Source organism: Podarcis raffonei, chromosome 2, assembly GCF_027172205.1.
Source record: "Podarcis raffonei isolate rPodRaf1 chromosome 2, rPodRaf1.pri, whole genome shotgun sequence".
Lineage (NCBI taxonomy): Eukaryota > Metazoa > Chordata > Lepidosauria > Squamata > Lacertidae > Podarcis > Podarcis raffonei.
In genome coordinates, this window is record NC_070603.1 from 122,415,744 (window position 1) to 122,437,873 (window position 22,130).

Sequence of the window (22,130 nt, forward strand, 5' to 3'; positions counted from 1 at the left end):
AATTTCTTCCAATCTTCTTCCACCGTCTCTTTTCCTTGGTCCCGGATTCTGCCCGTCATCTCAGCCAGTCCCATATAGTCTATCACCTTCGTCTGCCATTCTTCCAGCGTGGGTAGTTCTTGTGTCTTCCAATACTTTGCTAAAAGAACTCTTGCTGCTGTTGTAGCGTACATAAAGAACGTCCTATCTTTCTTTGACACCAATTGGCCTACCATGCCCAGGAGAAAAGCCTCTGGTTTCTTATGAAAGGTACACTTAAGAACCTTCTTAATTTCATTATAGATCATTTCCCAGAAGACCTTAATCCTTGGGCACGTCCACCAAAGGTGATAGAAAGTACCTTCAGTTTCCTTACATTTCCAGCATTTATTATTGGGCAAATGATAGATTTTTGCAAGCTTGACTGGGGTCATGTACCACCTATAAATCATTTTCATAATATTCTCTCTTAAGGCATTACATGCCGTAAACTTTATACTGGTGGTCCATAACTGTTCCCAGTTCCTGGCTACGCCCATGTCACCATTAGAAAACATTCATTTCCTTCCTTCCTTTCCTTCCTTTCCTTCCTTTCTTTCTTTTATCTTTGCTAGCCCGGAGCTCTGGCCCTGCATTCTTCCTCGTTTTCTTGCAAGGGGAGCTTCCTCACTCCCAGCATCCCTCAATGTCCCCATCTTCATTCTCTGCAACTCACCAGATCCTACTGAGGGTCCTGGGAAGGAACATTGGAAGGCTGTAGGAGACAGCCTGACCAGGTCAACCGTCCATCTTCCTCCTTCCATCCTCGCTTGGACTGAAGAGCTCAGAAGCTGCAGGTTCCTGGGAGGGAGGAAGAAGCAAAGGCAGCCTCAGAGGCCCTGCAGGCATTTTCCTGCCCAAGACAATTTGCTGGATGAATGATAACCCAGCCTAGGTGTGGAGCTCCCACTTGCAGTTTCCTGAACCCCACCATGCAAGGAAAGTGGAGTCATGCCTGGAACACGCCCCCCCCCCAGACAGGGCCGCATCTAAGATAAAAGAGGCCATGCCCCTCTGGAAGAAGAAGAAGAAGAGTTTGGATTTGATATCCCGCCTTTCACTCCCTTTAAGGAGTCTCAAAGCGGCTAACATTCTCCTTTCCCTTCCTCCCCCACAACAAACACTCTGTGAGGTAAGTGAGGCTGAGAGACTTCAGAGAAGTGTGACTGGCCCAAGGTCACCCAGCAGCTGCATGTGGAGGAGCGGAGACGCGAACCCGGTTCCCCAGATTATGTGACTACCGCTCTTAACCACTACAACACACTGGAGCCTCCCCCCCCAAAAAAAATCTCCCTCTTTTTCCTTCCTTGCAAAGAATCTCCCTCCCTCCCAGCTTTTCAAATGCAGGAGGATGTGATAAAAGGAGAAGGAAGTGAGGCTTTCCCCCCCCTCCCCCCCAAGTCCTCTATAATAATTTAATCGCTGCCTTTAACCCTTGAAGAGCCAGTATCTCTCCCACCCCCACCCAAACTGTATGGTGCTAAGGATGTTGCGGATTCGGGCTATGGCGACCCCACAAAGCACACACCCCTCCTTGCCAGAGTCCCTTGGAGTAATCTGAACAGACCTAAAAGCAACACGCGGCTAATAATGTATTACCAATGATTTGATCAAGCTGTCATATTTACACATCATAAACATCAACCTCTGATACATGCATAGTTATGCAAAAGTTGATAGGAAAGAAATAGTAATCAATCGTTATCAGGGAACACCACAATGGAGGCGAGATGCCTTTCAGGAGTCAAAATCCAGGATTATCGCAGTGATAGGTGCTCCAAACGTAGGAATGATTAATTTGAAGCGCTATAGAATGCAGCAGCAAGCAGGAGAAAGCAATTTTTCTAGGAAAGGTGAACTGTTTCAAGGATAATTCTTCATCAGCTGACAATGAAATTGAATACATAACATTAAATTGTAAAACAGACATTGAAATGACCAACCTGCATATCAATAAACACAAATAAATGAATGACAAATACATACCCAATAAATTGTCCTCTCGGGTAAAAATAATGACGATGGATCAGTTCTCACTAGCAAGTGCAGTAGACTGATACCGATAGCAGAACTCTATTGGAATTTAAAAGGCTATCCACAGGTGTAGCAGATCAAAGGCAATTTCAGGAAATTTAAAGATACAGTATACAAAATCTAACATAGCAAACACAAATAGAAGCCACGTGTAAAAATCCTTAAATAAAGCAGTTGAAATCTGATTCCGTATTCAAACCTCCTGGGTGGAGGCACTCAGAACAGGAATGGGACACTCAAATCAGAAGCGTAACAATCAAAATGGAGCATTTTCGGCTTCCAAAAAAAGTTCACAAACCAGAACATTTACTTCTGGGTTTGGAGTTTGAATTCCAAGTTGTTTGAGTACTAATGCGTTTGAGAACCAAGGTACCACTGTACCTTTACTCCTCTGTTACATTGTTTCCTGTGAGTGCCTTCTGTTTCCCATTTTTGTTTACCTTTAGTAAACAAGTTGGTAGTTGAAAGGGTGCAACCCTAGTAAAAAATTGTTATCCTACTTGTTTCCTGAGTGTATATTTGGTAGCTTCTATTGTCTATGCAATAAAATTTGCTTGAAACACAAGATTACTGTGCTGATCTTGACATTAAGCACGAGGATGTGAGAATATTTACTCGTAACTTCCTTTTTTAAAAAAAAATTCCTTTATTATAAAGAAGCCTTGAAATGCATACAATACAAACATTATATTTTGCAAATAATCATGTAAATTACAAAAGAGAAAGAAGAAAAGAAAGAAAACATAAAAAATAGAAAAAGAAAAAGAAGTAGAAATTAATTTCATTTAAAATAAGGAATAACAAAAATGATGAACCTTCCGACTATACCCGTTGTACTATTTTACAATTAAACTTTTTTAAAAACACAGTTTCCTAAAATTATTTACTCATAACTTCCAGGACACGTTTAATAATAATAATAATTATAATAATAATAAAGCTGAGGACTGACATCAGGGTCAAAATAGGTCACCATGGGGATCTCTTTTCATATCAAATTCTATATCAATTCACTGCCCTGAGGCCCCCAGAACTGCCCTCAGAACCCCGGGTATAGGGAGGTATATAAATTCATTAAATAAATCAATAAATAAAATTATGTCAACTGTCCCAGTGCCGTGATCTATAGAAATAAACCACAGTAAAAAGTTCATCATGGCACCCATCTTTACAGCATCTCCCTCCCAGACAGAAGCAAAACTCACACCGTTGCTTGAATTGCATCTTGGCTCATTTAAAAAAAAAAATAGTTTAGCCTTCCAAGGCCATTGCAGAAGCGTCTTTAGCCAGCTCTTCCTACAGCAAGCAAACAACAACCAGAAGGAGCCAGGAGAAGTAAGGTCAGGTGTTGTGTTGGTCATGCATGGCAACCGTGGGGCGATCTCAGTACATCACAGGAGCAACCTGGTTTCGGACACAAAGCAGTGTTAGGGAACATTCGGCACAGAAACATGTGTTTATACCTTTACGGAGTTTCTGGGATTAATTGGCTGCAGGTGACCATTGCTATAAAGGAAAAAGCTGAGTTTTGTAGCCTGCCAGCAGGAATAACACCCACCAGAGTTTGTGTTTATTTGCTTAGTAATAAAGTCTTTGTTTTAGTTTGGGTTTTTACACCTATGTCTCCTGGAGTCACTCTGTCCTCTGCCACCAGCTGGAAATCCCCCTCCAACAGGTTATGGGCCCAGTCCCCAGTCCTGAGTGGGCAGAGACAGAGCGTGAAAAGAACCCAGAGACTGGAAGCAACTCAGCGTTTCTCAAGCAGCTGGCTGTGTGAAGGCATCGGCAGGGAGTGTCTGTTTGAGACCAGGAGCCGAACATTTCTTCAAGCCACGTGTGAGTAAGGACTGAGTGGAAAGCTGAAAGCTGGGTGGAGCCATGGCTGGACTTGGAGCAGGAGCTCAAGGGGGAGCTTCCTATTTTCCAGTAGAGAAACTGGGAGAGTCCAATTATATGTCATGGAGTTTACAAATGCAGGCGTTTTTAAAGAACAATGTTGGACTGTTATTGTTAACCCTCCTGCAAAAGAGGAGGATGAAGAAGTAGATGAAGCAGACCAAAGGCTGGAGGACAAAGCCTATGCCAATTTAATTTTGAGTTTAGAGAAGTCTCAGTTATCTCATGTGCGAGACCTTGAAACAGCAAGTGAGATTTGGCAAGCACTGAGAGCCATACATATTAGAGACACTGCTGGCAGCAAAATTACTCTAATGAGAGCTCTGTACCGAGCCAGACTAAGTGAGGGTGAATGTGTTTCATCACACCTTCAAAGAATGCGTGATTTATGTTCACAGTTAAATGAACTTGGGGAACATTTTTCTGAACAGAGAAAGGTTTATATTGTGCTGTCTTCACTTCCTGAGTCATGGGACAATTTAGTGATGACTCTGGAGGCAATCCCAGAAAGCCAATTAACAATGCATTTCTTAACTGGGCGTTTGCTTGATGAGGAGGAAGGACGCCATGAGAGGAAGGCCACAACCCCTCACCGTAACTCCAGAAATGGGAGGCAGTCCAGTAAAAGATATGCAACAGATGAGCGGCAACCTAAAGAGGCTGTTGACCACAGAGAGGAAGCAGCTTTCACAGTCAGAAGATGCTATCGTTGTGGGTCAACCAAGCATTTAGTACGTCAGTGCACTGTGTCTGTGGGAGAAAACACAAGAAAAGGGCGGCCTGCGTTTGCTGGGAAGCGAGGAGACAGGAAGAGTCGAGTCCAGTATGTTTCTGCAGCAGTTCGAGGCACCAGTCACGACGTTGGACAAGACTGGATTTTAGACTCAGCAGCGACAAACATCTTTGTTAAGTCTGCACAAACCCTTGTAGAAAAGCAGCCTTGTAAATCTGTAAATGTAGTACTAGCTGACGGAACAGTGCATGAGTCAGCTGGAAAGGGTAGTGTGAATATCAACTGTTTAAATACCAAGTTTACCAATGTTTTATGTGTACCAAGTTTAGAAAATAATTTGCTTTCAGTTACAAGTCTTGTTAAGCAGGGATTTAAAGTAACCTTCTCTGGTTCAGGCTGTAAAATAGAGAAAGCTGGAAAAGTGGTTACAGCGTCACTACAAAATGGTTTGTTTGTTTTGAAAGACCAGGTAGTAAGTGAGTCTGGGGCATGTGTTAAAGCCTGTAATAGAGCCTTGCATGATGAGTGCCAGCATCTGTGGCATCGTCGTTTGGGGCATGCCAATTTCCGCAGTATTGCAAAAATGCCAGAATTAAGCAAGGGAATAAAAATGAAAAAATGCTCAGTTTTTCTAGACTGCAATACCTGCAAGGAGTCTAAAAGTAAGCGAGGGTCTTATCCTGAAAGTACTAGAATTAGCAAGAGGCCATTTGCTTTAGTACATTCAGACCTTTGTGGGCCATTTGCAGAGTCTGAAGGAGGAGCAAAGTTTTTTTTGGTTCTTGTGGATGATTATAGCAGGTATACTTGGGTATACTTGTTAAAACACAAAAGTGAAACTGGTCAACTGATTAAGAACTGGGTCAACTATATAGAAAGGCAGTTTCCCTACAAAGTTACCCAGTTGCAGAGTGATCGTGGAGGCGAGTTCATGTCTGAAGCCCTCCAGGTCTGGTTGAAAAAGCGTGGCATTAGTCACCGTAAATCATGTCCTTTTTCGCCTGAAGAAAATTCAGTTGCAGAACCCAAGATAAGGTCTTTGCAAACAATGCTAGATTCTATGCTATGTGATTCTGGCTTATCCAGGAAGTATTGGGGGGGAAGGAATTCTGTGTGCTAACTACGTACAGAACAGATTGTTTCATTCTACCATAAACAATACCCCTCATTTTTTGCTTTATGGAAAAAAACCCTTTTTAGACCATGTTAAAACTTTTGGTTGCTGGGCTTGGGTTCACATCCCAAAAGGACAGAGGAGGAAAGGAGAACCCAAGGCAAGGAAACTTAGGTTTGTTGGCTATCAAACTTGGTCAAAGGGGTATCGTTTTGCACTAGGGCATGGCAGAGTTGTGATATCAAGACATGCAGAGTTTTGTGAGCAAGATGGTTGGGCTCGTTTACATGGAAATTCAGAAGTTGTTTTATCTTCTGATGATACAGGTAAATTTGTGAAATCTGAGGAAGAAAAGCCACAAATTAAAGAAAGTTCTGAAAGTAATAGTGGTGAGGATTCAGAGGATAAGGATCCCAGTACACAATCTCCTAAAGCTGAACCAATTTCTCCTGAGCAAGATGAATCAGAAGGGGAAGATAGTTCAGAGGGGGAAAGTGTTCAAGTTAGAAGATCACAAAGAAGCAATAAGGGGGTACCTCCAGAAAGGTTTACTATACAAGAAGTTAAAACTGTTGATGTGAAGAAAGAACCTCGTGATTATGAGGAGGTTTTAAGGTTACCACACCAGGAAATAGTAAGGTGGAAAAATGCAGTGAAAGCAGAAATGAAATCTTTAGCAGAACACAATGTCTTTACCATTGAGCCATTGCCAGAAGGAATAAAGGCAGTGGGCTGTAGATGGGTGTATAAAATAAAACACTTGGCAGATGGTGGTGTTAAGTATAAAGCCAGGCTGGTAGCACGAGGCTTTACTCAAAGAAAAGGTGAAAGCTTTGATGAAACCTTTTCTCCTACTGCAAGGAGTGAAAGTGTACGCTTATTGCTAGACGCTCCTTCAGGTGTACAGGGCCGAGTCTGTTTAGGGCTTTAAAGGTCAGCACCAACACTGGCTCGGAGTTGTGCTCGTAAACATACTCTGAACCAATGTAGATCCTTTAAGACTGGTGTTATATGGTCCCGGCAACTGCTCCTAGTCACCAGTTGAGCTGCTGTTTCTGGATTAATTGTAGTTGCCAAGTCACCTTCAAAAGCAGCCCCACCTAGAGCACATTGTAGCAATCCAAGCGGCCCTGCAGCCTTCCTCGTTTTCTTGCCAGGGGAGCTTCCTCACCCCCCAACATCTCCCCATGTCCCCATCTCCATTCCCTGGGACTCACCAGATCTCTCTGAAGGTCCTGGGAGAGAACAGTCAGAGGTGGTGGGAGACAGCCTGACCAGGTCAACCGTCCATCTTCCTCCTTCCATCCTCACTAGGTTTGCACAATAACAATAACAATAACAATAACAATAACAATAACAATAACATAAATAAATAAATAAATAAATAAATAAATAAATAAATAAATCTTTATATCCCGCCCCTTCCTGGTTCAGAACATCGGGCTCAGGGCAGCTAAGAACAAATTTAAAACACTTAATTGATGCAACAAAAAACAGCATAAAATACAGTATAACACATGAATAACAATAAATTCAGAATTCAAAAATCAAATTAGGGGGAAATCCATCCAATAAACATTAGATGATCACCAGGGCTAGCTGGCTAAATTAGTCCTATTTGGGCCAGCGAGGAGACCAGGGGAGAATTAGCTGTGGGATCCCAGAGCAGGTAATCTTCATAAAAAGGGAAGGTGGAGGGAAGGAAGGGGAATAAAAGATCAGGCTAAGTTGAAATTGAAAGCCAGGTGGAATAGCTCTGTCTTACAGGCCCCGCGGAAGGAAGTTAAATCCTGCAGGGCCCTGGTCTCATAGCAGAGAGCATTCCACCAGGTCGGAGCCATCACTGAGAAGGCCCTGGCCCTGAGGGAGGATAATCTGACTTCCTTAGGGCCCGGGACCTCTAAACTATGATTACTGATGGACCTTAAGGTCTTCTGCGGAGCATACCAGGAGAGGCATACCAGGAGAATCAGACTCTTTCATCCTTCCTGAGGAGCTCAGAAGGCAAAACAAGCGGCATTTTCCCGAGACGGAAAAAGAAGCATAGGAAGTCTCAGCAGCCCTGCAGGGAATTCTCCTGCCCTAGATATTCTCCTGCCGCTGGACATCCCCTCTGCAACAATCCCCAACAGTTTTTAAACATGTTTTTGTGATTCCAAATTAATCTGTCTGCTTCCTCTATCTTTCTTAAGGCCGGCATGGTACGCTCAGTAGTGACCTGAAAGTAGATCCCATTGAACTCAGCGGAGCTTACTTAGGAGTAAATCTGCAAAGGACTGCTGTGCATATTCTCCCTCTTCTGACACACAGAACCACATTGGTCCTCTTCCCCTCCATTCTTCCAGTCAAGACTTTCTTGCCTTTTCTCCCCCCTGTCTTTTCTGCTCACTTGGGGGGGGTTCCCTCTCCCCCCCCCCCCGCCCATCCATCCATTTCTCCTCCCCTCCAACCCCCTGTAACTCAGCCTCAGATGGTGCTGGAGGTTGGGAGCCCCAGCTCAGCTCATTTCTAGGATCACAGATCCAGCCTCTTTGAAACTGTTTTGCAGGACCCAGAAGTTTAAACAAGCTGCAGGTTCCTGGGAGGGAGGCAGTAGCAAAGGGAACCTGCAGGGATTTATCTTGCAACAGACTTTCTTTTCTTTTTTTTATATAAAATATTTATTAAAGTTTTACAAAATGAAAAAAGGAACAGAAAAATACAAATTAAAAAAAACAGTTCCATCTTTCCATTACATTCTTTCATTTACTTAATTTCCGGACCTCCTATAACCTCCCTTTTTGTATTCCAGTTTAATTTGTCAGTTCAGCAAATCCTTCCCCTCTTTGCTTATCCTAATCTTTAATCTTAAAATAATGTAACATTAGATTTTTGCTTATTAATAGTCCATTTTTTTCATACTCCTTATAGCATTATAGCTAAAAACCACATAACTTTCAATCCAACATCATTCTAACATTCATTAATTTTGCAATATTTCTGTAAATAGTCTTTAAATTTCTTCCAATCTTCTTCCACCGACTCTTCTCCCTGGTCTCGGATTCTGCCGGTCATTTCTGCCAATTCCATATAGTCCATCACCTTCATCTGCCATTCTTCCAGGGTGGGTAGGTCTTGTGTCTTCCAATACTTTGCGATAAGTATTCTTGCTGCTGTTCTGGCATACATAAAAAAAGTTCTGTCCTTCTTTAGCACCTGTTGGCCGACTATGCCCAGAAGAAAGGCCTCTGGTTTCTTCAAGAAGGTATATTTAAATACCTTTTTCAATTCATTATATATCATCTCCCAGAAAACCTTAATCCTTGGGCACGTCCACCAAAGGTGAAAGAATGTACCTTCTGTTTCTTTACATTTCCAACATTTATTATCGGGCAAGTGATAAATTTTTGCCTGCTTGACTGGGGTCATGTACCACCTGTATATCATTTTCATAATATTCTCTCTTAAGGCATTGCATGCCGTAAACTTCATACCTGTGGTCCATAACTGTTCCCAGTCAGCGAACATAATATTATGTCCAACATCTTGTGCCCACTTATCTTGCAACAGACTTTCCACTCCCCATCCCTCCATGCCCCCATCTCCATTCCCTGCCACTCAGCAGATCTCTCTGAGGGTCCTGGAGGGGAACGGTCAGAGGTTGTGGGAGGCAGCCGGACCAGGTCAACCGTCCATCTTCCCCCTTCCATCCTCGCTAGGTTTGCAGGATCAGACTCTTCCATCCTTCCTGAGGAGCTCAGAAGATGCAGGTTCCTGGGAGGGAGATAGAAGCAAAGGCAGCCTCAGAGGCCCTGCAGGCATTTTCCCACCCAACATATTTTCCTGGTGAAAGATAGGCCTGCCTAGGTGTGGGCATCCACTTGCAGTTTCCTTGGTAAAAGAGGGGCCCCTTCCTCCTGGACCCCACCATGTGAGGAAAGTGGAGTCATGCCTGAAAGAGGATCTTCAGCTGCTGCTCCAGAGAAGCGGACACGGAGCAATGGATCCAAACTACAAGAAAGAAGATTCCACCTAAACATTAGGAAGAACTTCCTGACAGTAAGAGCTGTTCAACAGTGGAATTTGCTGCCAAGGAGTGTGGTGGAGTCTCCTTCTTTGGAGGTCTTTAAGCAGAGGCTTGACAACCATATGTCAGGAGTGCTCTGATGGTGTTTCCTGCTTGGCAGGGGGTTGGACTCGATGGCCCTTGTGGTCTCTTCCAACTCTATGATTCTATGATTCTACCCACCATCATTAAAAACATTCCTTTTTTGGCTTCCTTCTTTCTCTGCCAGCCTGGAGCTGTGACAGGGCTGCCTCCCTCCATTCCACCTCCTCCCCCAACCCCACTTTAGGGGAAGGGGCTGTAGCTCAAGAGCGGAGCATCTCCTAAGCAGGCAGAAAGTCCCCGATCCAAGACCCCCCCCCCCTTTGGTCTAATCCTGCCCTCTCTACTCGACCCCTTTCTTTCCAAAACATCCATGCCTCCGTCCTCCTCTCCCCATAGCCATCCTGCCCCCTTTCCTTTTAGGGGGGGGTTCCTACCCCACCCTACAACTCACTCCCTCCCCCGCCTCGCCTTCTTGCCTTGCTCTCCTCCTGGGGTGCCCCTGCACCCCTCGAGGTCCTTTGTTCTCCCCACAGCTCTTTGGGGGCTCAATTGTGGGGTGCAACCCCATGCATGCTCCTCCCCCGGAGGGCTTCTCTCCTACAAAGCAGCTGCTCTGGCACAGGAGCCCCCTCCCCCCCCCCAAAAAAAATATATCCCTCTTTCTTCCTACCTTGCAAAAGGCACAGTCTTCCGCGCTGCAGAATCTCCTCCCTCGCATGGAGGACATTCATGCTGGGGACATTGCAGATTCTGCTTCTTTGTACCCCATAAAGTAGGGTTGCTAGCTTTCTTCTGGCGAAATACAGGGCGGTTGGGGGTGATTCCTCCCACCCCCCAATTTGTTGCTGAACCGACTTCTGAAGCAATCCATAATAGTGCCACTGTATTCTGCTCTGGTCAGACCTCACCTGGAGTACTGTGTCCAGTTCTGGGCACCACAGTTCAAGAAGGACACTGACAAACTGGAACGTGTCCAGAGGAGGGCAACCAAAATGGTCAAAAGCCTGGAAACGATGCCTTATGAGGAACGGCTAAGGGAGCTGGGCATGTTTAGCCTGGAGAAGAGGAGGTTAAGGGGTGATATGATAGCCATGTTCAAATATATAAAAGGATGTCACATAGAGGAGGGAGAAAGGTTGTTTTCTGCTGCTCCAGAGAAGCGGACACGGAGCAATGGATCCAAACTGCAGGAAAGAAGATTCCACCTAAACATTAGGAAGAACTTCCTGACAGTAAGAGCTGTTCGACAGTGGAATTTGCTGCCAAGGAGTGTGGTGGAGTCTCCTTCTTTGGAGGTCTTTAAGCAAAGGCTTGACAACCATATGTCAGGAGTGCTCTGATGGTGTTTCCTGCTTGGCAGGGGGTTGGACTCGATGGCCCTTGTGGTCTCTTCCAACTCTATGATTTTATGATTACAATCTGTCGCAGCCCAACATGATGCCCCATCTTGCATTTCTCTCTCTCATCAACATTCCAACCATTTCCTCCTTCGCCTCTCCAACAATTTCATTTGTTCAACAGAACTTTCCCTCCGGTTGACAGAAGCGATTCCTTGGATCCCACCTTGAAGTGTAGAATGACTTTCCCCAGTCTTCAGGTTAAATATGCTATAAAGGCTGTCAATTTAGGGTGCTTCCTAACAAAGTTGGATTTTTGGAAGTTTTATTTATGGCTGAGTAATACATGCACTTTATTGGTAACTGTTGGGCTGATTATATTTATTTTCTCATCTAATCTTGTTTTCAGTTTATAAATAGGTTCTTAAATAGTATTCTTACAATTCATTCTGTTCTATTCTAAACAATAGCTCAGCTCTTGCGGAGTTCCTAGCACATGTATGCTTTTATTTAAAAGAAATGTTTCCATTTTATTTACTGCTTTCCAATCCAGCTCAGCCCCTGGCCTCTCAAGATCTTCCCTCCAAAACTTCGGAGGGGCTCCTCTCCGCTCACACTGGTTGCCCCCCATGGCTTTTCTTTTTTTTATATATAAAATTTTTATTGATTTTCCAACATATATTATAACACATTACAAATAACAATACAAAGACAAACAAACATATAAACATGTATAATTTCATAACCTTTTTTCCTTATGCCCAATTTCGACGACTTCCCCATGCCTCCCTTTTCTGCATCCCTGTTTTAAACTTTTTCAGCAACCCCTGATCTCAATTACTTATAATTCACTTTCTTTAACCTTTTTCTCTTACCCAGTCATTTATCGCTGCAAATCTGCTTTACCTTACCCATGACATTTTAACACTCAATAATTTTACAACAGTTCTTAAGATAAAGTTTAAATTTCTTCCAATCTTTTTCCACCGTCTCTTTCCCTTGGTCACGGATTCTGCCCGTCATCTCAGCCAGTCCCATATAGTCAATCACCTTCGGCCCCCCATGGCTTTTCTCACCTCTGCAGGTTTGCCAGCTATGCCCCCTTCGGGACAGAGGTGACTTGGCAACTGAACTCCAGGCTCTGGCAAGTTCCAGGCCGAATAATTGCAATGTCTTCTACAGTGGTACCTCAGGTTAAGTACTTAATTCGTTCCAGAGGTCCGTTCTTAACCTGAAACTGTTCTTAACCTGAAGCACCACTTTAGCTAATGCGGCCTCCCGCTGCTGCTGCTGCTGCGCCACCGGACCACAATTTCTGTTCTCATCCTGAAGCAAAGTTCTTAACCCGAGGTACTATTTCTGGGTTAGCAGAGTCTGTAACCTGAAGCGTATGAGTAAATAGTGAATGTCATATCCTTGAGACCACAAGCCATTCCTTCAGATACACTTTCCTCCCCTCCTTCCTCTCTCCCCATATACACACACAGGTACACAGGGATTGTTTATTGTGAATTTATTCCTTAAACTATTAACGTCCATAGTATCTGCATTTTTGTACTTTTTATCATTCTGTATATAAATATTCAACATTGAATAAACAACTACAGTGGTACCTTGGGTTAAGAACTTAATTTGTTCTGGAGGTCCATTCTTAACCTGAAACTGTTCTTAACCTGAGGTACCACTTTAGCTAATGGGGCCTCCTGCTGCCGCCGCCACACGATTTCTGTTCTCATCCTGAAGCTAAGTTCTTAACCTGAGGTACTATTTCTGACTTAGCAGAGTCTGTAACCTGAAGCGTCTGTAACCTGAGGTACCACTGTATTTTTTTAAAAGGCAGTTTTCTTCACTTTCTTCCTAAAATGGAGCTGTTTACTGCTTTAATTCTGCCCTGTTCCAAAAGTTTCCATTAGAGCTTTCAGGAAAGCTATGAAGAATTTGCATGACTAGAAGTGCGTTAAGATTTTCAAAATGAAAACACTTAGGGGAACTCAATTTCCCCCTTCCCTTTTTAAAAAAAGATAATCCAATATGGTTAAGAATATAGCTTTTTTACTTATTCTATAAAGATGGACAGAAGCTGATGGTGTTAATCTGAATTAGTTCGCCTGCTTGTAACTAACAATATGTTGGAATGTTGCTTCAAGGCGTTGCTTCCTCCTCCAGGGGTTTATAAGCGAGGAATTTTATTATTTCTGAGTATGCATGTGTTTTTGTGCATGTGCATTTATAGGTATACCTGATTATATTCCACCTTTCCAGAAAAAGGTAACTACAACAGCACACATGTAACAAAATGTATTACTCTGACCCCCATGATAATGCTCAAATATAATGCTTTAATTCATCTAGAAGTTACAAGGAAAAGGTGGGACATACCTGGAGGAAAGAAGGGAAATGCCTCGTTACCAACTACAATCAAATTACCCAACTGCTACAAAACAAAAGCAATGAATCCTGGTCCGCTTTCAATAACTGTTTTGCAGGATCAACCCAAGGTCCATGGAAGGCACCATCTTGTACCCAAGAGCACCAGCCAGAAACCTGCAGGAGTTCAGAAGCAGTACATGATGCCCAGGCCTGTCCCTGCCTTTCCACATAACATGCTTCCTTAGATAAGAGTGTGACCATATTAGGCCATCCTTTGGTCTGTTTTCAAAGATGAGATGAGCAAGAGTGGTGGAGACTGCCACTCCAATAGGCTTCAGAGAGGGTGAAGAGGAAGGGAGTATGGACCTAGATTTGTGGTAGTTTGAGATGGGACACACCGCAGAAGGAAGGAAGGAGCTGGGAAATAGTGGATCAACAGGAACAAGATAGCAGGTGCTCCAGCCCTGAACAGAGACAGGAGCCTGTTGCGTTAGAAATATCACAGCAGCCAAGCGACACGATGTCTCTAGTATACTGGAGTCCCCTCCTTCCCCTACAACCAGGCGTGCCCTTCATCTCACAGAGCAGAAAGCCAAACACACACAGAGAGATTCCATTAGTGGCCCCCGTAGACAACAGGAAGGGACTCAAGGCCAGGAAGTAGCTGCTGGGGGCAGGAACACACACTCTAGGCAACAGCTCAGGTTTTTGAGGACGTACATTCCATGTTTCTGTGTGTTTTTGTTGATTTAAATGAAAGAAGCGAAAGAAGCTCACAGCACCACTGATTTCACCAGGCAAGCCAGCCAGCCCTGTGGTTGACGGCACCTTCGTGACAGCAGGTGTACGATTTCTCCCATGTGAAATCTTGTATGAATTCCATGAAGTTTAGCAACAGCGGTACTCTAATTAAAATGCTTTCCGCATTACAAGCACCTAAATATTTCTTTCCTCTTGATTCGCTTATGCAAAATGAGTTGTGAAATCTGACCAAATCTTTTCCCACATTCCTAGCACATATATGGTTTATCCCATGTGAGTTCTTTTATGAGAAGTAAGCGTAGATCCATGTGCAAATCTCTTTCCACACTCCAAACATTTATATGGTTTCTCCCCTGTGTGAATTCTTTGGTGCGATGTAAGGCTTGTGCTGTGACTGAAGTTCTTTCCACACTCAAAACAGGTATATGGTTTCACCCCTGTGTGAATTCTTTGATGATATTTAAGGCTTGAGCTTTGAGTGAAGCTCTTTCCACACTCAAAACATGCATACGGTTTTTCACCTCTGTGAATTTTTTGATGTATGTGAAGGCTTGTAACCTGGCTGAAGCTCTTTCCACACTCAAAGCACTTATATGGCTTCTCCCCTGTATGGATTCTGCGATGGCTAACGAGGTATGTGCAGTTACTAAAGCTCTTTCCACATGTCACACATTTATATGGTTTTTCCCCTGTATGGATTCGCTCATGCACAGTAAGGTGTGAACTCTGACTGAAGCTCTTCCCACACTCAAAGCATTTATATGGCTTCTCACCAGTGTGAGTTCTCTTATGAGAACTAAGGTGTGAACTCTGGCTGAAGCTCTTTCCACATTCCAAGCATTTATATGGTTTCTCCCCTGTGTGGGTTCTCTTATGTGAAGTAAGGCTACATTCATGGGCAAAGCTCCTTCCGCACTCCGTACATTTATAAGATTTCTCTCCTGTGTGAATTCTTTGGTGCGATATAAGACTTGAGCTGTGAGCGAAGCTCATTCCGCACTCCAAACATTTATACGGCTTCTCCCCTGTGTGGGTTTTTTGATGCGATGCAAGGCTTGAGCTGTGACGGAAGGTCTTTCCACAGTCCAAACAGGTATGCGGTTTCTCCCCTGTGTGAAGTTTTTGATGTTCTGTAAGGTTTCTCCTGCAACTGAAGCTCTTTCCACACTCAGAGCACCTATGTGGTTTCTCCCTGCTGTGGACTTTCTGGTGTATTTTAAGGTTTAAGTGGCGCTTGAAACTCTTTCCACATTCTAGGCATTTGTATGATTCCTGTCCTGCGTGAACTCTTTCATGTGATTTTAGGCCAGAGCTGTCACTGAAATTCTTTCCACACACCAAACATTTACACGGTTTCTCCTCTGTGTGGATTCTGCAGTGTGAATTGAACTTAGATTTACTTTGGAATGTCTTGCCCCTTAAGGGTCTCTCATTTGTTCTCTTGCCCTTCTGATGTTTTTTCTGGACTGGGATTCTATGGCCGTTATCAGTCTGCATAAGAAGACCATCATTCCTCCCAATCTCGTCTTGGTTTTTCTCTTGTGGTCTTGTTTCTTGTTGATCTTGAAAGGTCTTTCCTTTGACTTCATTCTTGGTTCTTTCTGATGAGACCCAAGAAAGATGACTCTCGTCTTGATTACCTGCTAAAGTTAAGGGAAGATCATAATCAAAAATGTAATCCAAATCACAAACCTAGTGAGACTTTTTGTAACATCTGATGGTGATTTTATTATTTATACCCCATCCATATGTTTGGGTTTCCCCAGCCATGCTGGGCAGCTTAAGAGCATATATAAAACATGGTAAAACATCAAACATTAAAAACTGCCCAATACAGGGCTGCCTTCAGATTGTTGAATGGTCACTTTAAAATGTGAAGGTTCGTTATTATTTCACAAGTTGTGTATGTCTTTAAGAGCCAGGGCCAAGGCAGATAACGAGACCCAATCTTGCAGCTGTAAAACATAGCAGGTGCTGCTGAGTTGTGTTAATCAAGCTGTGTCAGCACTTGGGTATAGTATATAAGGAGCAGCACCTAGCTCTCCCATTACTGGTTTGTTGTTGATGTATTTAATGTATAAGGCGTTTTTGTTATTAAAACCTTGTTTAAGTTATTTCTGAGTCCTTTTTAATGCATGGTCTCCCCAGCAAGCTCTCTGCAGCGCTACTAAACTGCAAATAGCCAACACAGATGTCTTCTAAAAGTTACGTAGTCAGCCGAAGGGAGGGCGTTCCACAGGGAGGGCACCACCACTGAGAAGAAAAAGCTGATGGAAACGTTCCTTCAGGTCTACAGGGCTGCCACCATTTAGGGCTTTAAAGGTCAGCACCAACACTTTGAATTGTGCTCGGAAATGTACTGAGAGCCACACAGCCAGCACTTCCGGTTTGGCTCACCATGGCAGAGGCTGAAAATAACATTGCAGCTGTGTTGCATGAGATGGGGGTAATCGTCCTCCCAATCCCAACACCAGCCCCCAATCCGGAAAGGAATGAGGGGGCTGGGGGCGCTGGGGGATGGCAACTCTTTGGCAACTCTCCAAAGTCGCTGCCATGAGCAAACAGATTACTGTTCTTGAAGATGAGAAATTGGATTTAATTAACGGGCATACTCGGAGTGAGGAGGGATAAGTTACTCTGCTAATTGATTCAGTCACTGAGGAGCTAAAAAGATTCGAGTTGAAGAGGGATTATCATCATGACGGAGCTGGAATGTCGGAACGAAAGTGGGGAGTGAGCCTTCTTTGTTTCTCTTGATATATTCTGTATTTGCTATTTTACCTGGCAAAATTCTCCCCACCCCCCAGAAAGGACTGACTCTGCCAATGGACTATGTAAGCAAGAGAGATTGAAGTGCACTATAATATTTGAGACTTATTTTGACTTTCGTGTATCTGAAGAAGTGTGCATGCACACAAAATAACAAACTTAGTTGGTCTCTAAGGTGCTACTAAAAGAATTTGTTTTGTTTTGTTGTTTTGATATGTTTTGTTTGTTTTGACAGGAACATATTGTTTGATTTAACTCATTTGCCGTATGAACAATAAAAAATGAATGAAGGAATAACACCGGACTGATTTATGGGAAACACCTGGACTAACTTGGAAGCAGAACAAATTTGAGATGATAGCCACCCTCCGAACTCAGAGTACGGGAAGCTAAATAAAAAAAGACATAATTTGACACAACATTCGGATTGTTTGATCATATAATAATTTGGAATGTCTTTAATGTGATTTTTATTGGATCGTTTGCTTGGAAAACTTAATAAATATAATTTACACAAAAAAGGAGATGTACTGGGAGCCAGTGAAAATCCTTTAGGACCAGTGTGATATGGTCCTGGCAGCCGCTCTCAGTCACCAGTCTAGCTGCCCCATTCTAGATAAATTGGAGTTTCTGAGTCACCTTCAAAGGTAGCCCCACACAGAGCGCATTGTAGGAGTCCAAACAGGAGACAACTAGAGCATGCACCACTCTGAAGACAGTTTATGGGCAGGGAGGGTCTCAGCCTGCATACCAGATGGAACTGGTTGACAGCTGCCCTGGACACAGAATTGACCTGCGCCTCCATGGACAGCTGTGAGTCCAAAATGTCTCCCAGGCTGTGCACCTGCTCCTTCAAGGGCACAGATACCCTGTTCAGGACCAGAGAGTCACCACAACCACCTGCCCCCTGTCTCCCAATAGCAGTACTTCTGTCTTGTCAGGATTCAACCTCATTCCGTTAGCCGCCATCAGCTGACATGGTTTGAGGAAAATGGCTTCGTGGGCTAGAGAGGGACTGCTGCCATGACCCACAAGTCTCTCACTGCTGACCTGGAAGCTTGGCTGCTGCAAACTGGGGGGAAATCTGTCTCCATTCTGAGATGAAGCCCATTCAGTCCCTCATCTGGCAATTGCTGCAGCTACCACCTAGTGTGGAAAGGTTCAGGACCCAACACAACATTATATTCTGAAAAAGAATTTTCTTCACACCACCATTCATTGGCATAGCCCAGGAGGGGTGGGGGGCAGCCCCCAGATGTTTTACTTGAACATTAGAAATACTTAAGTAACTAGCCAATCACGACAGTTCTGCCCCCCTAACAAAAGGCCTGCCCCCCCCACCAAAAATCTTGCTCCCATGCCACCACTGAAAAACATTCCTTTGCTTTTCTACCTTTTATCTCGCACAGCCCAGAGCTCTGGCCCTGCAGCCTTCCTCGTTTTCTTGCCAAGGGGGCTTCCTCACCCCCAACATCTCCCCAGGTCCACCTTCTCCATTCCCTGGGACTCACCAGATCTCTCTGAGGGTCCTGGGAGAGAACAGTCAGAGGTGGTGGGAGACAGCCTGACCAGGTCAACCGTCCATCTTCCCCCTTCCATCCTCACTAGGTCTGCAGGAGAATAATAATAATAAATAATAATAATAATAATAATAATTTTTGTATCCTGCCCTCTCCAGCCGAGGCAGGGCCCAGAGTGGCTAGCATCATAAAAACAACACAATATGCATAAAAACAGACATCAATTAATTAAAATACATCTTAAAATTAATTCAGACAAGTTAATATCTAAGCAGTTGGCAATTATCAGGTTGGAATTGAGCGTGGTTAATACTTGCCAGGACCAACTGTTTCCACTGATCATACAAGGTCATGTGATCAGGTTGGGGGCCTCCTTCGGGCTTGTTTTATACAAAGGAAAGTAAGTCAAACAGCAACCTGCCCAAAGGCCTGGCGGAACAGCTCCGTCTTGCAGGCCCTGCAGAAAGATGTCCAATCCCGCCGGGCCCTGGTCTCTTGTGGGAGAGTGGTCCACCAGAAGCCTAAACAAGCTGCAGGTTCCTTGGGAGGGAGGGAAGGAGGGAGGGAGGGAGGGAGGAGTAAAAGGAGCCTCAGAGAAGCTGCAGGGATTCCTCTGCCCTAGATATTCTCCTGCCCCTGCAGAAGCCCAAATGGGGTATATACATAAAATTTATATCCCCCAATCTAGTTGGCTTCTCACAGGCACTCTGTGCGGCTAACAGCTTATAGGAAAACACAACAAAACATCAAACATAAAAAACAGAATATCCTATACAGGCAACAAACCAACCAACAACAATAACAATAACAGCAGCAGTAATGAATGGTTTACAGTTATACCCAAATTAAAAGAACCACTTGTCGAGTTCAAGCCAGCAGAGCCAGCGAAGCTCCGAGGAATTTGGCCACCCTCCAGGTGCCCGGCTTGAATCCTTCTTGACCTCCCCTGCCAGCGACTCCCGGCAGGATCAAGGGAGGTCTCCAATCGGCGATTCTTCTCAACGTGAAGAAGAACACACCACTCCTCCCCCTCCCATAGCCAGGGGGGGAAAGAGACAGACAGAAATATATCTACATACTTTTATTCCTGTCTTTCCAGCAGTACAGAGAAAACATGTCTGTACCCTCACATCCCCAGCTGCAGAGAGAGAATAAACTCCACCCATGTACTTCCAGTACAGGGTCATGTGCCACTCTGAGCTAACATCCGGTGCTCAGTGCACTGAATAGACTGTGCCTGGTTCCCACGGCATAGTCCCATAACATCCACATCCTGTTTACCATTCCAGCCACCTGGAGCTCGCTTCTGCATTGCTCCTTTTTCGTAACATCCTCCCCCAAAAGAATCAATGCGTGCTGCGGCAAGCAAAGCGTGATCCAGAGAAGAAAACAAACAGTTGTTATACACATAACACTCCCCTGTTGTTTCAGTTCCACCCTTGGAACTCCCCGCCACTGGTTTCCCCAGTGTACCTCTCTGGTTCTCTGGCTTCCAAGGAATGAGTGCATCTGCATTACCTTGGCTAGCGACTCTCTGTGGTGTCTTTGTCTCTGACTTAGACACAGCTCCAACCTGTCCTCGGTTGTGTACAACAGCAACACATGCAACAGCTAAGTTAGCAAACTCTTTTGAGTACCTCTTGGGTGGTTGACCCTTTGTAACTCTCTCAGACCTACGTATGAGGTGCTGATCCTCTCTGCTCACTGGTCCAGTCTCAGGACTCTTTGGAGAACCAGTTCCAATGGTAAACAGTGGTTCATCCTTCACCTGTGAAGGCCTATCCATTGTGTGAGATTTCCTCTCAATGACTGTGACAACTGAGCTCTCCGAGCTATCACTGTCACTCTCAGTACCACTGTACTCAGTAAAATCACCATCATCATCTGAATCGTCCTCAGTGGGAAATGTGTGTACTATCACTCTCTCCTGTTCAGGAGCACTCTCTAGAAATTTTGTGAGAATCACCTGACCAGATTCAGACTAAATTACTCTGTAGAGACCCTTTTCATACCCCACAAAAATGCCTCTGGCATTCTTTACTCCACCTGGAGCTTCTGTCCTCACATGAGACCCAAAAACCTTGAAATGGGCAACAGAAGGTTTTCTATGGAACAGTTTCTCAAAAGGAGAACTTCCCAATTCTTTTGAAACCTTTCTCATCATCGTATAATTATACGACATCAGCGACTCGGCCCAGAACTCATGTGGCAGATGTGAACTAAGCAATTGCGCATTCATCCCCTTTTGCAATTCTTTGTTCACCCGTACACAGACACCCCTGTTCCACGCTTCCTCTGAAACAGCAATTTTGTGTCTTATCCCTTTCTTCCGCAGGAACCTCTGGAAATCCTGTAAAAGAAAAATCTGCTTCTCATCTGTGAATAGACAATCAATGTTAGCATCATGCATACTTTTAACCTTGTCACAAAACTCCTGAAACCTCTCCAAGGCTTCCTGTGGCTTTCTCAACACATAAATCCAGACATAGTTAGAGAAATGATCCACACACACAAGATAAAATCTTGCATTGCCTCTAGATGGTTCTAGAGGACCAATGACATCAGCATACACCCGCTGAAATGCTCTGTTGACCCCGGTCTTCTTCTTGCTCACACCTGCAAGAGAAACTAGGTTAGACACAGATGAATTACATTCCATGTAACCACTTTTGTCAAAAGTCAACAAATATAATCCATCTTTCTCTCTGGCAGAAAGAAATAACTCTCCATCTTTGTAGATCTTGCAGCTCTTAGCATCATAGGACAGTCTCAGTCCTTTCTTTGCAGTCTGTGAAACACTCAGCAGATTGAACTTCAGTTCAGGAACCAAATAAACATTGTTTATAGTCAAGTTCAGACTCTTAAGATAGACAGTCCCTTTTCCGGTCGCTTCCAGCTCCTGACCGTTGGCCTGTTTCACAGCGAAGCTTTGCTTCTTAAACGTTGAAAAGAGTCCTCTGTGTGGGGACATATGAACCGCACATCCAGTGTCAATAATAAACGAGTTCCCAACATCTGGCGTGGTTCCTTTCGCCATCAAAGCCTTTGCAGGTTTCACCATAGGCTTGGTATGACCTTTGCCTGACGCCTCAGGCTTAGCTGAGCGGTCCTTCGCTCCTTTTGGCTGACGTGGCTTCTTACAGTTCCGCTGAAGATGCCCAGCCTGTCCACAATTGTAACACTGGACAACGTTCAAGGCTACAGCTTTCTCTCCAGTAGCTTCATCTGCGGGGGAATTAGAACTCCGTTCCTCCCTCCCCCTGTCCTTTTCTTCCAGTGCAGCATGCCGGCTGTGTTCACCCAGAACCACGGCACTCAGGGGAGGTGGACAAGGTAACGCTCCCCCCTTCCTGGCATCCATGCTGAATCCAAGTGTGTGCTCTCAATCTCAGGCCAGCTTTCACTTTCAAGCCAGTAAAATCCAAAAGTTCTCTTCTGGGCTGTTTACTGCTTCACTGGCAGGCAAACCTTCGGGCTGTTTTCAAAA

At 44.3% G+C, this 22,130-nt stretch overlaps 1 pseudogene; it reads right to left on the reverse strand.

The window, feature by feature from the left end:
- LOC128408855 (zinc finger protein 658-like) overlaps positions 1–22,130 on the reverse strand; it is a 49,324-nt pseudogene that overhangs the window by 2,775 nt on the left and 24,419 nt on the right.